The following is a 14024-nucleotide window of genomic DNA, read 5'->3' as shown; positions in this document are numbered from 1 at the left end:
ACATCTAACCATGGTTTGTCATATAATTAAAAACTATTGATTTTTTTTGTAATTTTTAATTAGTTGATAATATAAAAAATTTACACCAACACAATATCAAGATTAAACTGAAGAAAATTGTAACATTTTTGGAAATAATGTTCCCATTTAGGTAGTTTAGAAATAATTAGTTTTGTAAGAAAACCCGCTTCCAATCGAGCTTAATAACCTGAAGTCGACATACTGCAAATTTGATCCTCATTACACCGAAATTGCTAAAACTGACAACGTTATTCGTACAATGTGGTTCAAATTTCCTGTTAAAACAATTTCACCAAAGGTAAAATTCGACATTGGTTGGATGACACTGAGTTGAATTTCCAAATCCTGTGTTCCTTGTGGACTTATGGTAAACCAAGTTGGATACAGGTAGGCTTTTGTTCCCTTTGGAGGTTGAACAGAGGCGAAGTATGTCTCTGTGTTGTTCCCCACACTCATTAAAGTTCTCCACACAGAAACTGATCCTCTTAGTGCAGATATTGTTACTGAAGGAAGGTTTAGACTGAATGGATAGGCATAAGGGTGATTGCATTGGTCACCAGTAGCTGCAATTATTGCATCCGTGTCCATGTTTGGCAAAGAGCACAAGAAGCTGATGAAGTCTTCATGTTCTGTTTTAAGACCAATGAATATTTAGGTTGTTTTGAATAAAAAAACTAAGCTGATAAAGCATTAAATTCTCTGGCTCTGCTACTTAACTAATAACTAGTATTTACATACCTGATGATAGTACCAAACCGGGATCAATGGCACAATTGGGGCTCACCAAGCCTGCCCCATATTCAAAAGGAGTGGAGGGAAGCAAGCTGCTGGCCTCAAAGCCTTCAGCCATCATATGCTCTCCAAGATTATCATACTTTGAGCTTGTTGTGGAGATTGCAGATGCTATCATAGATGGAGTCCATAATGGATTGTATTGCTTTATAAGTGCTGCTATTCCAGCCAAATGAGGTGTGGACATGCTGGTACCAGACAATAATGCAAAATCATGCCCTGTATGAGTTGGTAGTAGTAAAAGAGTTAAATACAATTCAGCCAGTGTGGCAAAAAAAGAAAAGAAAAGTACCTTTGATCATAGGTTCTAAGGCACTGATGGGGGTCCATGCTGCCCATATCAAGAATATCAGGTTTAAGTACATCTGCAAGATTATTGTGCATGTCAATGATATCTGGACCCCTTGAAGAAAATCTACTAACTACAGGTGATCTCCCGGTGAAAGAGGCAACTCTTCCTTCTCCCACAGCTGCCATAGCACAAAACTCTGGCAGTTCCTTTCATATCCCTCTTTGTTTGCTCTTCATAATACTGTAATATTACCTACATTTTCAAGAAGCCTTTTTACTTATCTGATACCAAAGTTTCAGTCAAATAAATGACAGTAATAACACTATTGACTAAGTCCTCCCTATGTACCTTGGCATCATCTACACGGGGAATCAGAATACCAGAAACATCAAAAGGGATTGGCTCTGCAATATAATCTCCATAGTTTGGGTTTGCAACTAAGATAAAGCCCTCCAACCCTAGAGCCTTCGAGGTTCCAATAATAGCATCAAGAGTTGAGGTTCCATTATTGAAGCCCGCTGAAAAGGTGCAGATAATGATATTTCCCATCACTATATTAGGGCCCAAGACTTCTGGATGTTGGCACTCCTCTATGTACTCCAGAGTTGTTTCATTTGTTTTTACTGCATCCTTAGCTAAAACAAACTTATGCAAAACACATCCATTTCCAAAAGTTGGTCATGTAGGTGAGAAGTGAGAATTTCAGACACTGATTGTATTGAGAGTCAGAAGTACCTGAGAGTCCTGCGCCATTAAGTAATGAGCCATTTCCAAGAAGTGAAGCAGGGTACCTTCTGTCTGTGGTGCAAGCGGCAACACCAACACTCCAGGGACCGAATGACACTACACTTGAAGATGCTGGACCCTTGTTCCCTGCAGCTTGCACCACAAAAACTCCCGCTTTTCGTGCAAATAACAGAAATATCAAACATGCTCAAGAAGGTCACGTTGTTTTCTGGTGGTTCATTTGGTCCAACAGAGAGTGATAAGATATCCACCCCATCCAGAACAGCCTGCAGAAATCAAATAAACTATTTGAGTAGCTGTTATTACTATTACAAGTTTACAACCTATAGAGACCAATACTAACATAATTCATTGTCGATTGACTTGCTAGTCAGGAAATGTTTCACCAAAAAAATTGTTTTGGACTTTAGTTATATATCTGTATAGGCTAAGACACAACATATAGCTAGTCGACTAACCCTTTTTAAATATCTTTACTTCTTCCTTTTTGCTATTCGACTGAGAAATGATGGTAATATTCTCGAATAATTTGAGATGATTTAATCAATTTGAGAATGGAAGTGACACTTACTTGATCGATAGCTGCAATAACATCTGCTAGAGTTCCCACGGAGGGAAAGATAGCCTTATAAACAGCAATCCTGCAAAAGACAAACATTAGTAAATAGTAGCAACACACATGTGATATCTACACATCATTTCGATAACTAATTCATCCATGCATGCATATATGTAATAATATCCAAAAACAAGAGCAGAAAGCCCACGTACCTTGCACGTGGCGCCATTCCGCTAGCGTTTCCATAGAAAAAACCGTTCGCCACAACAGGAACACCAGCATTTCCAGCAGCAACAGATGCGACATGACTGAAATTAACCAATTAAAATAGCCATAACAAGGCACATATATACATCTTAATAACTGTTAAGAGAGAGAGAGAGAGGCATATATATAATATAGTTATATACATAACTGCCATGTCCATCTGCATCAAAGGGTGAAAGAAAATCCTTGGAAGCATTTAGGGTAACAGTAGCTTCAGCCCCAGCAGAGAAGTACTTGGCTGCTACTATCTTTCCATTGCAAGAACTAGGTGGGAAGAGAGGACCCGTCTCACAGGTGGCACCCTCAAAATGTGAGAGATTTGATGAGAAAGGGTGCATGGGATCGTAAGCAAAGCTGGGATGAAGTGCGTTGATGCCACTGTCCACATAACCAATGACAACTTCATCACCTGCGTTTCTGTCTCCTCCTTCTTGCGCCCATATTCCTTTTCGTAAACTTAGAAACTCAGGTGTGTATGTTGTCGTCATCTTCGCTCCTCTGTCTTTCTCTACCAACTTAACTCCTGGGCTACTTCTTAGTCTTGCAGCCTGAAAATTTTCTCATTACCAACCCATGCATGCACGTAAATAAATAAGAACAAATGGAAGCATGTTGTACATTAATTTATAAAAGGTTAAAATACACTCATCAATTTTTTTTTCCGTTTTGATTTTCTAACTCTGAAAAGGTTTTCTTTAATTTTGAAAGTGTCTTTATTAAAATATGTTATCACACCTTGTGATAAACTGTAAAAGATGTCGTGTCATATTAGTGTTTGCCATAAAATTGACATTATTAGTAAAAGACGAATTTAATTTAATAGATTTCCATATAAAGGAAATTATCATTTATTAACATAATTGTTTTTATTTAAGCAAAGTCATTAATTTATCAGCATAATAGGTCTGTAATAAAGGATTAAGTCATAGAGCTAGCTGAAGAGTGAAGAGTTCCATTCAAAGTGTGGTGCGAAATAGTAATGCACTTAATTTAATTTTCGTTTTGGTGAATAACAAATTAAGGAAAGGAATATTGCCCCATTTTATGTTTAACCATGCCACAAGCTTATGACCAAAACAAAATAAAGAAAAATAAAATGCTACAAAGCCTTACAGCACAAGGATTTGAAAGGGTAACCACCAAGAATCCCCAATGGACTGTGATTTCAATATTATTTTTTGAGAAAAATATGTATAATTAATTTTTAAAATTTAAATATTATAATAGGTTTATATTTAAGCGAAAGTAATAAGTATAATTATAAAATTAATTTGAGGAAATTGAGATTTGAAAAAAAAAATTAATTTAAAAATCTGATACAAAATTATAAATCATTAATTATTTGATAGTTTTAATAAATATATAATTAATAAACATTTATAAATAATTAATGATTTGAAAGTTTTAATAAATATATATAAACATAAGTGCTAAACAATCATAAAGCCATGTATCACAACTCAAAAAGAAAATGAGTATAATAAAATATGTCTTTATATTAAAAAACAAATAATAAATTCTCCAAAAGAAAATTGTGATTCGATTTCGTTTTTGTCTTCACATTTGTTTGAATAAATAATGAATTTAATTTCTATATTAAAAGTTTCAAATTCAGTATCAACCAATTAGATATCATGATGACTTACCAGATAATTATTATTAAAGTCAAACAATTTATGTTGAATGATAGCATAAAAAATCTTTTAGACTGAGTGTAGGAACTATAAGCAAAACAAAAAAAGAGATTGTGGGTGAGTGGATGTGGGGGAAGTGATTGTATACGTAAATTGAAGTGTCATATAGAATAAAAATAAGCTAGCTTAGTTACTATATATATTAACCTGTTGGTGTTGGGGTGAATTGTTGATGAATCTTGGTCCCGCGAACCTTCATGAAAAGCAAGCGCGTCTCCTTCCAATAAGACCAAGTATATTGATTGCTCTTCTTGAGAGCAAGTTATAGCAACAACCAAGAACGACATGGAAATGAAAATGCCTAGGAACGACATTGGATTATTTTAATAAGACCAAACGTTTCAATTGCTGAATTTGTTCCATGGAAGAGAGGGACCAACACGTCAGCGACAAACATTTCTTTAAGCGACTGACTAAACAGCTTGGTTATTTGGGACAGATTTATTCAGTCGCTGCAGATAATAGCGACTGAATTTTATTATTAGCGACTGAAATCACAGTTCTAAACACACTAAAGACAAGAGAAAATGTCATAGATGTCTTTACACATTCAACTCAATTACCTACAATGAAAACCAGCCTAACGGTAAAACAAATAAAGCTTAAGCTTTAGGTCTATCAACAAAAAAAAATTCCATTAATTTTTAAAGTAAAAAAAGTCACACATATTTAACAAAAGCTCTAACATATCACTCTTTAAAGTAAAACAAAAATTTCTAAATTTTTATTTTAGACCTCATATTTTGTTGGGCCGGCCCTGTAGGTATATATATATTTTTAAATTTTTTTATTTCATTTTTCAAAAAGTCAAAATATTTTGTATTTTAAATATTTTAGTTTATATTCTTAATTAAACTTAAGGCATTATGACAAATAATGTTATTTTTTTTTGTGAATTTACCAAAAGCAGTGAGTAAATCTCGTCGGAGTCTATGAACGAGCACAATTTGAATATTATTTTCAAAATATAATTTATTTTATATCCAAAGATCAACTAAAATTTAAATTTTAAATTACTTGATTAAGAGACATAAATTCCTACTAGTAGTGTTAACCGTTGATGGTAGAGAAACATATGCTATCTATCATATTGAAGTCATGTTAAAAATTAAAATTAGAATATTAAGACAATTAAGAAAGAAAACAATTAATACTAGAAATCAATGTAATTATTAAAATAACTCAAAATCAAGACAACTAAAACTTATTGGACTGCATGGAGGTTTTTTTTCGTATATATAGATTGCATATTATCTATGTACTTGTACACCAAAAGCATAATTTTTAGACTTCATATAACAAAAAAGGTAATAAGGTGTACAAGGAAGAATTTAATTTTAAATAATCGGAAGAGAGATTTTTCTGACAAGCTATAAAAGTAGAGTAATTTTTTTGTTAAAAAAAAAGATTAAACTAAGATCGAATATCTATTTGAGGAGCTCTTCCAATTGTATCTTTAATAGCTGGTTGGTTACACTTGCAACCAAAATGGAAACCAAGCACTAGCAGTGGTTTAAAAATGCCAAATCCCGCCTCAATCTTCATTTGTCATGACTATTTGGAGTCAATATGAGGCTATTCCGGATCCGGGGGAATATATTGCAATTTACAATAGAAAAACAAATTCTCATAAAATTGCAGTAATACTTGTAGAAATTTATAATTTAACATATTTCTTATATAAGATCAGCCCAGTCTTTATAGGAGTAATTATTCAAAGGATCCAGCCCTTACAAATAATTAATTTCTTGTATGACAAATTATAAAAGGCCAAATCAATTCATTGATTCTTATTGAAGTGTGTAGTTCAAATTATTTTAATAAAAATAATTTTTCTATCTTAAAAATATTTCCAAAATTGTTCCCAGATATAAACTAAACTTAAGAAAATTAATTGCTGAAGTACAAAAATGATTAAAAGACTCGATTGTCATTTGATATTAAAAGTGCAAAAGGGGAAGATTTGCAAGTTGCAACGATTAACATTTGAGACATCTTTTACCGTGTGAATATCGTTACTAATTAGAGTAACAAACTTATTATTATATGAATTCCTTGTACTTAGACACAACATATATTTTCAGAGCACACAAGCACCAAAACGGTTTTTTAGAGCATTGTGTGGGAGAGATTCATGGGAAAGGGATTGCCCAGAACATTTTCCATGTAGTAGTGTGGATGGCTTGGATCAACCACCACAAATTGCATGTCCTCTGAAGGCTTCCAGTGCCGCTTTCTTTGATTGATAAACCAGTTGTTAATTTGCTTCTGATCCAGCCCTGTTGACTCTGCAAGAGCTAGCTTCTGAGATTCCTGTTAATGCATAAAATCATGTAAAACCTTGTAAATTGTTCCCCTAAAAACTTCCATAACATGTTTCTTATATACCGAAAAATTATTGCTATTATAATATAAAAAAAAAAAAAATTGTTATTAGTTACTAACGGAAAGACAATATTCCGTGCCTCTTACAATTTATTAAGTAGAACACAAGATAAAAGAGAAAGAGGGAAGAATTTAAACACAGTAGAAAATAAAAGTGTGCAGTTAATTTTATAGTAGTTAAAGGGTAAAGTAGGTAATTAAATATAGAGAAAGGGGTGGTGAAAAAACATCAATTATGACAAGTAGAGAGTAAGATAAATTATTAGGTCCAGTTCAGTTGAAAGGTAAAGACTTCTAAATAAGTCAAGGGTGCGTGAGTAAGTTATTATAAGTCCATGATACTTTTCTTTGATTTCTATCGGGAAAAAAAAACTTCCAAATAAAAGTGAATACCAAAGTAGTCTTTCACCATTATTGTTATAGATCGATAAATATCACCTATGGAAGATAAATTCATAAAATTAACTAGGCAGTTATATATAGGCTTAAGGATCATGTTATAGATGCAACATACAGATGGGTAAGGCCATTTGTAGTGTCTGCTCCACCATTCAAGTAATTGTTGTCTTGCTTCTTTGGGCAGCTTGCCCTTTTTCCTCTTCTTGGTGAATTCCTGCTTCAAACTGCCTAGGTATCCACGGTACTTGCGTAAGAGTTGACCTTTCAATTCTTGGTCCTCTGCCTGTGGATCTATTATGTTGGTCTGAACATCAACATCATCAGATGATCCATTCCTATCAATAGCTTCATTACAAGCTAATGATCAAATGAATCAACTATGGTAAGTACCACAATTCAATCATAAATTACATTGTAATATATCACAAATTTGAAAACAATGAACAAGAGTACTTTTTTATATTGCCTAGGAAGGAAAATATTTCATTCAAAATATTTCGATTTGTATGAATCTCCTATAAAGTTAAAGGTAGGCCATGAACTAATAAATTCCAATAACAAAAAAATTAAAGTGCAACTCTTTGATAAATACCAAATGCAAGTGCAAACATGCCAGTTCAGAGTGAGCCGAAGAACACTAAAAAATAAGCATTGGAGAAATTACTCTTCCTCCTTCACATTATTCTCCATAAAAAATTATTACAAAAGTTATTATGAATGTAGACCTAATCACTCTCCATCGCAAGCGATTCTATATAACTATTAAAAACTTAATGAAGTTAGGATAGGATATATGTTAATATACCAAACCACTACCTTGTACTCCTGTGTTTAGGGCGATTTTTATGGCACTGGGGTGTACCATAAGTTAATGGATGACTAAAAGTATAACTTACATTAATTAGGAAACGATGAAAGATGAACCAAAGTGAGAATTTAAATTGATGAAATCAAAATAATCCAATGTCCATATACAACCTCATTCTTAATAAACACAGTGCCTCCATATAGACCTTGAGACAGTAGACACCACCATTTTCTTCATATATAGTAGTACCCAATAAAGTTAGGGAAGAGAATAACTATACTCTTTAAATGTGAATGTGTCTACTTCACCAATATAACTTGCCTAAGGTTACTTTATCAATCATATTAACCCTAGTCAAGACAAAAGTAAGATTGATTTTTAGAAGAAACGACACCCATCAGGCCCTTGTAGATACAGAGAAAAGGTGTACAAATTGAATTACTTCAAAAAGTTCTTAAGTAAAGCAAAACCACACAACACATATTTATCTAAAATCGCATGCAAGACATTACCATTTTTCTGAAATGACGTTGCCATGTCATGGAAGAATTAAAACCATCAAGAAATTAATAGCAACAACAAAAATGGAAATAATAATATAATAATTGAATTCCATTGAAAAAGTTTACTAGTCAAATAACTAGAATTAATAAAAAAAATTGCCAAAGGTCCCTCTATCCAGATTAAACCGTTTAATTGAAACATGTAATGAACTACTAAATAACTTGGGCTCCTTTTCATCAACAGAAAAAAATGCACTACTTTTGGCTCATACAATTGGGTCGATGTTTGAGAAAAGCTTGGTTATAATTATATCCAAGACAGTAAACAAAAGTTTCCTACTATTATTCATTGTAGTCATCAACGCTCTTGCAGCAAATTTTGACATAAATATTATTGATGGTTGTCACATTCAATTGCTAATTTCAATCAGCAATATTAGCACCATGTTGATGTAAAAATGGCAGGTGGCCATCCATTTCCAGTTATAGACACACAAATAAGTAGTACCATAATATCAAAGACACAATTCTAGTAAGTATATGGCAATATGCACTGCACCTGCGGACACAAACACATGAAAAATAATGACAGTACGTATAGACACACTAATTCTGAAACTAACAAGGCAACCTAAATAAAACGCATGAATTTATCAGTATATAAAAAAAAATTGGTTTAGCAAAATCATGAGTCTTGATATATATATACACCAAAATGATGATGAAAAAATAAAACTTTGCTGGATAAAATGCGTTCAAAGATAAGGACCATAACTTTCATATAATATTTTATATTTTCGAACATTGTTTGGTAGATATCTCCTGCAACTGCCTCAAAGGACCTCTTTTAAGCAACTCCTTTGACTGCACTGAGAATTTGACATTTCCAACCGGACAAAAATTACCAACTACCTCGCAATTAACACTCTTGACTCTTGAGCACACCAGATTAAAGAAACCCTAGACTCTCCACTAAACCCAAATTTACATTCCAGCTGCCATCGTTGGATTCACTTTAAGCATAATTTTACCTTCAGATGCGAAATCAAACAGCAGCGGGCTAGAGTGCAGTAAAAATCAAATAGGGAAATGCAAAGACAAGTTATTCGGTAAAGACTTGTATTTCCCAAAAAGAAAGCCTGAAATTATGTCAATATCATCAGGGCATGCAGGAACGGCAGAATTTATAGGATGCCAACAAAAGTTTATTCAATGCACTCACACCGATAAGGAGTCTTATACTACAGATTAGTACCACCCCATCCACATTTTAACAGGAAAAAAACCGGTTTTGAGAACCAAGAAGATACGTTTATACCCATGCTAGTATTTCAAACCTTCTTAAACAACGAAAAGACAGACTAGACAAATAAACACCATTCATAGTTCCTAATGAAAACAAAAAACTGAACGCTAAGAAAAGTATTTTAATCGTTTAAAAAGAAAAGGTGGATGAAGTACCCGGGTTAAATTTTTTACAATTTTCCCAGAACCTACTACATCCTTGAAAAATCTGACATGCATGGACATTCAATTAAATATCAGGCATCAAATAGGCAAATACCAAACAAGAAACATTTAAAGAATAAGAAAAAAGTGTAAAAAAAAGAGGTGATGAATCACACCAGTAGTGTCCAACGAAGAAGAAATAGTGAGAGATTTGAACTGGCACTCTATCCTTTGAAGAAAGAGCATGGCTTCCTTGAAGGGTTTGGAGAGCTCTTGCTCGTACTTGATCAGCATCTCACAGTAAGCCTCCATGAACTGATCCAGCTCTGGATCCTCGCCTATGCTAGCTGTTCCACCTGCCATTGTCACTGCAGCAGATGCACATGCTTCTTCTAACCTTCCCATCACTTCAGGCGGAGCCCCAACCTGGTAGGTACGTCCATTAACTAAATAAATAGCCATCTTTTGTCATTTTGTTCTTCAAAGGGTTTTTACTTCAACTTTTTTCTTCTTCTTTTAAGATATAATAATAATAGTAGTAGTAGTAGTTTGTCACCAGTATGAATGAATGACTTTTTTAATAAATTAAGAAGAAATTACTTCACATGCCACAACTCAGATCCAAGAAAAAAAGTGTTTGCAAGTTGAATAAATTAATTAAGCATCGTTTTCAATCACTGGTTGTCTATATTAATCTACTTTTTTCACCTGAGTGGGGAACGTTGGGTCAATGGATATCATGACTCGTGAGTTAAGATTGAGCTTTTGTTTTTTTTTCGTTCCCTCACCTTTTGGCAATTGACGTAGGCTGCCAGGAGACGGTGATAGTGAGGATGGGCCATGATCTTGGCCTTGATAGCGGAAGAAGAGGAGCCTCCATAGTTGTTGTTGGGGATCTCCATGAAATACCCTAACTCAGTGGCGTTGGAGTTGTGTGGTTATTGCGGTTTGGGTGGTGAGTATTATTAGTACAAGGCATGGGAAGGAAGAGAGAGTTTGTGTTTGTGCGTTCATTAGTATTGGGATTATTAAGATTAGGATTTAATGGATGATGACCACCATGATGAGAAGTCACTAAAGGCATCATCATTATCATCATTGGACAAACCCCACTACTACTTGTATTCTCTCCAAAACCCATCACTCTAGAAGAAATACCCTCCATTGCCTCCTCACCAATTCACAGTCATACATATCCACACTCTTATCCTTAGCTATCAACCACACTAGTTCAAAATTGGAAGAGAAAAACCCTTCTTTCTACTTTTCTGTTTTGCTCCGAAGATGAGTTGTCTTGAGGGCACCCCCGGATTTTATGCTACAAGTTGCAGGCCTTTTTTACATAAAAAATCCAAAACAGTGATCTGGTGCTGTAGTTGTGTGTCTGTTACATGAAGTGGAAGAGGTTTTTTTTTTTTTTTTTTTCCCACTGTAACTTCCCTGACAAAGTCTGCACAAATTTCCTTGGAAAAAATGGGTGTTTAGTCTTCTTTCTTAAACCTTACTACCACCCACTAGAGAATTCACTTGTTAGAGGGGAAAAGGAGAAGATGCACGCACGCATAAATAAATAATCTAACTGGGGTTGTTGTAGTGGTAGAAGAAAGAAAGGAGGGAGTGATGTAAATGGTTTGAGAGAATGGTGCAAACAAAGGGTGGGTTTTACCTTTCCAATGAGACTCTCCCCCTCGTTTCCTGCATGCGCCACTGGTGGCAAACAAAAGCAGGAGAGAGAGAGAGGAACGATCAAATCGAGGGTGAGCCAACAAGTAAATACTACTGACGATGATAGGTGATGGAATAGAGGAATAGAGGAAGAGATGGATAACAGGGAATCACCCTTCACCTTTCTCCTTTTCTTTACCACTTCAAACTACTATTACCACAGCTCATTTTTAATATACTACTACTATTAGTATGTAACAAGACCAAGACGTACATAACGGATTAATGGATTATTACTAAGTACTAGCTTTTATTAAATCTTTGCCTAAACTGCGGGTTGTTAGTTACGTTGTTACTATGAATATGATACCTGTCCTCCATATGTAATTGAGATTGAGAAGATGTGTAATGCCCTATTCCTCTGTTGTGAAGTGGACATGATTATGCTGGCTTTCTGTGAGTTACCATTCAGTCGCTGTCTATAAAGCTGGTAAAGTTAGGGGGACAGTCCGAATGTCTCTTCCTCTATCTCTACTAGTAATTCTCTCTCTAGTCTCCTAGCATTATAGGTTTATGTCCCTCAGGCTCATTCATAATCACAAATAATAATAATAATAACCAATAAAGTCACGTACGTATATGGCACCGTGGCCAAATCAGCTCCATCAGCTTCTGCTTCTGGTTTTGTTCGCACTAAGCATGCATCCATCCTCTTTTCCATGGTAGCAAGTGCGTATACGACTATACGGTATATCTAATGCAATTACGAATTATGAATAATTATAATTATAACATTATTACGAATTATGAATAATTATATTTATAACATTATTTTTTTCTGTTGCTTTATTCTTATTTCATATTTTTATCTTGTCTTTTTCTAATTATATTAGCTATTGCATATAGTAATATTTTATGGACCACCAACCACTTATCGATTGGTATATGATTATTTTAACTTAAAAGATACATGCAATCAAGACGGAAAATATATATTATTTTATGGATAAATTATGTTTTTATTTTTAAATTTTTATTTGATTGTTTTTTATCTTTAATTTATTTTTTAATTTGATTTTGATCCCTATCATTATATTTCTCTATTAAATAATAATGTGACAATTAATATTAGTTATTTCAAAATAATCTTTGTGGCAGTTTGCTTGAAAAAATCATTATAATGTTTTTGATAACTTTTTAGAGGTTAAAAATGGTCAAAAATTACTTTCTTAAATTCCCAAAATATGAGGTAGTCGATCACACACTTCAAATTCCCAACATGGGTGAAGGGCTTGCAAAGCACTGCATGACTATAGCAAGCTTGCAAAGCACTGCATGACTATAGCAAGCTTGCAAAAAGGACAAACATGGGCGAAGGGCTTTTCGAAACGTGGAAAAAAGATTGCTTCAACATCTGTGAAAGCACTGCATGGAAAAAAAAAGGAAAGGAAACCAATGGTCATAAAATAATGGATTAGTGAAATATGTAGATCGATTATTTTTTTTTCTGATAAATATTCTCTTTCGATGGGAATTTTGTTCAAAACATGATTGCTTACTAAATGTTACTCTTTTTTTCAACAAACATTCCAAGTAACAAATTAAAGATTCATAAGAAGAAATTTTAATGTTAAGGATTGAACTAACATCTATAATTAATATATTGAAGTTAAGATTGAATTATTTCATTATTATTTGAATTTTATTATTTGCATAAATAATTTTTTTATTAGATTTTATTTATCTTTCGATCAAACTTTAAATTAATCAAAATATTTTTTTTGATAAATCGAAGGATTAAGATAATAAAAAATAAAAAAAAATTCAATCTTAATCAAATCATACAAGTAATGCCTTCACGATAAATATGTTGAAAGAAAATGTTTGATAAACATCTATTATTCAATATTTAGAGGAAGATAAAAAAAGAGATAATTACATGTATAATAAGATTTATGATATAATAGGAACAAAGGTATAAAAAATTGAGAGGTGTGGGTGAGATGTTTAATATAAAAAATGGGTTATGTATCATTACTAGCTAAGAGAGTTGCCACGAATAAAAGCCTAAACTATTGAATTCTTTTAATCAATGGCTTATTCAAATGGAGATGATGAACACCACATCTAAAATGAGATACAAAGCGCTTTCGCAAATTTGATTCACAAATGTCGAAATTTCTATAACCAACGTTCTAAACCATGGATGGTAAGAACTTGATAAATGGATAGCAATTATATATGCACAGAGACTAGCAATGGCGGAGGTAGCATTTGGATTAAGAGGGGCCCAAGACCAAATTCCTCATTTTTTTTCTTTTTTTCAAGGGTACCACCATAATATATTTTTACAAGGTTTTTAAAGGAGATTATTAATTATAAATTTTGGGTGTGACCATGGCATCCCCTTGTGGAAGTCTTTATTTGTGCCATCTGGGTTAGG

The 14024-nt window shown here is 33.4% G+C and overlaps 2 pseudogenes; both read right to left on the bottom strand.

Annotated features, from left to right (window-relative positions):
* Positions 1–194: 194 nt before the first annotated feature.
* On the bottom strand, positions 195–4659 carry LOC100805355 (subtilisin-like protease SBT2.4; annotated as a pseudogene).
* A 1683-nt stretch (positions 4660–6342) lies between these two features.
* On the bottom strand, positions 6343–11814 carry LOC100801256 (homeobox protein SBH1-like; annotated as a pseudogene).
* Between the last annotated feature and the right edge of the window lie 2210 nt (positions 11815–14024).

Source organism: Glycine max, chromosome 17 (assembly GCF_000004515.6).
Source record: "Glycine max cultivar Williams 82 chromosome 17, Glycine_max_v4.0, whole genome shotgun sequence".
In the NCBI taxonomy this organism is placed as follows: Eukaryota; Viridiplantae; Streptophyta; class Magnoliopsida; order Fabales; family Fabaceae; genus Glycine; species Glycine max.
This window is presented reverse-complemented; position numbering and strand designations above follow the sequence as displayed.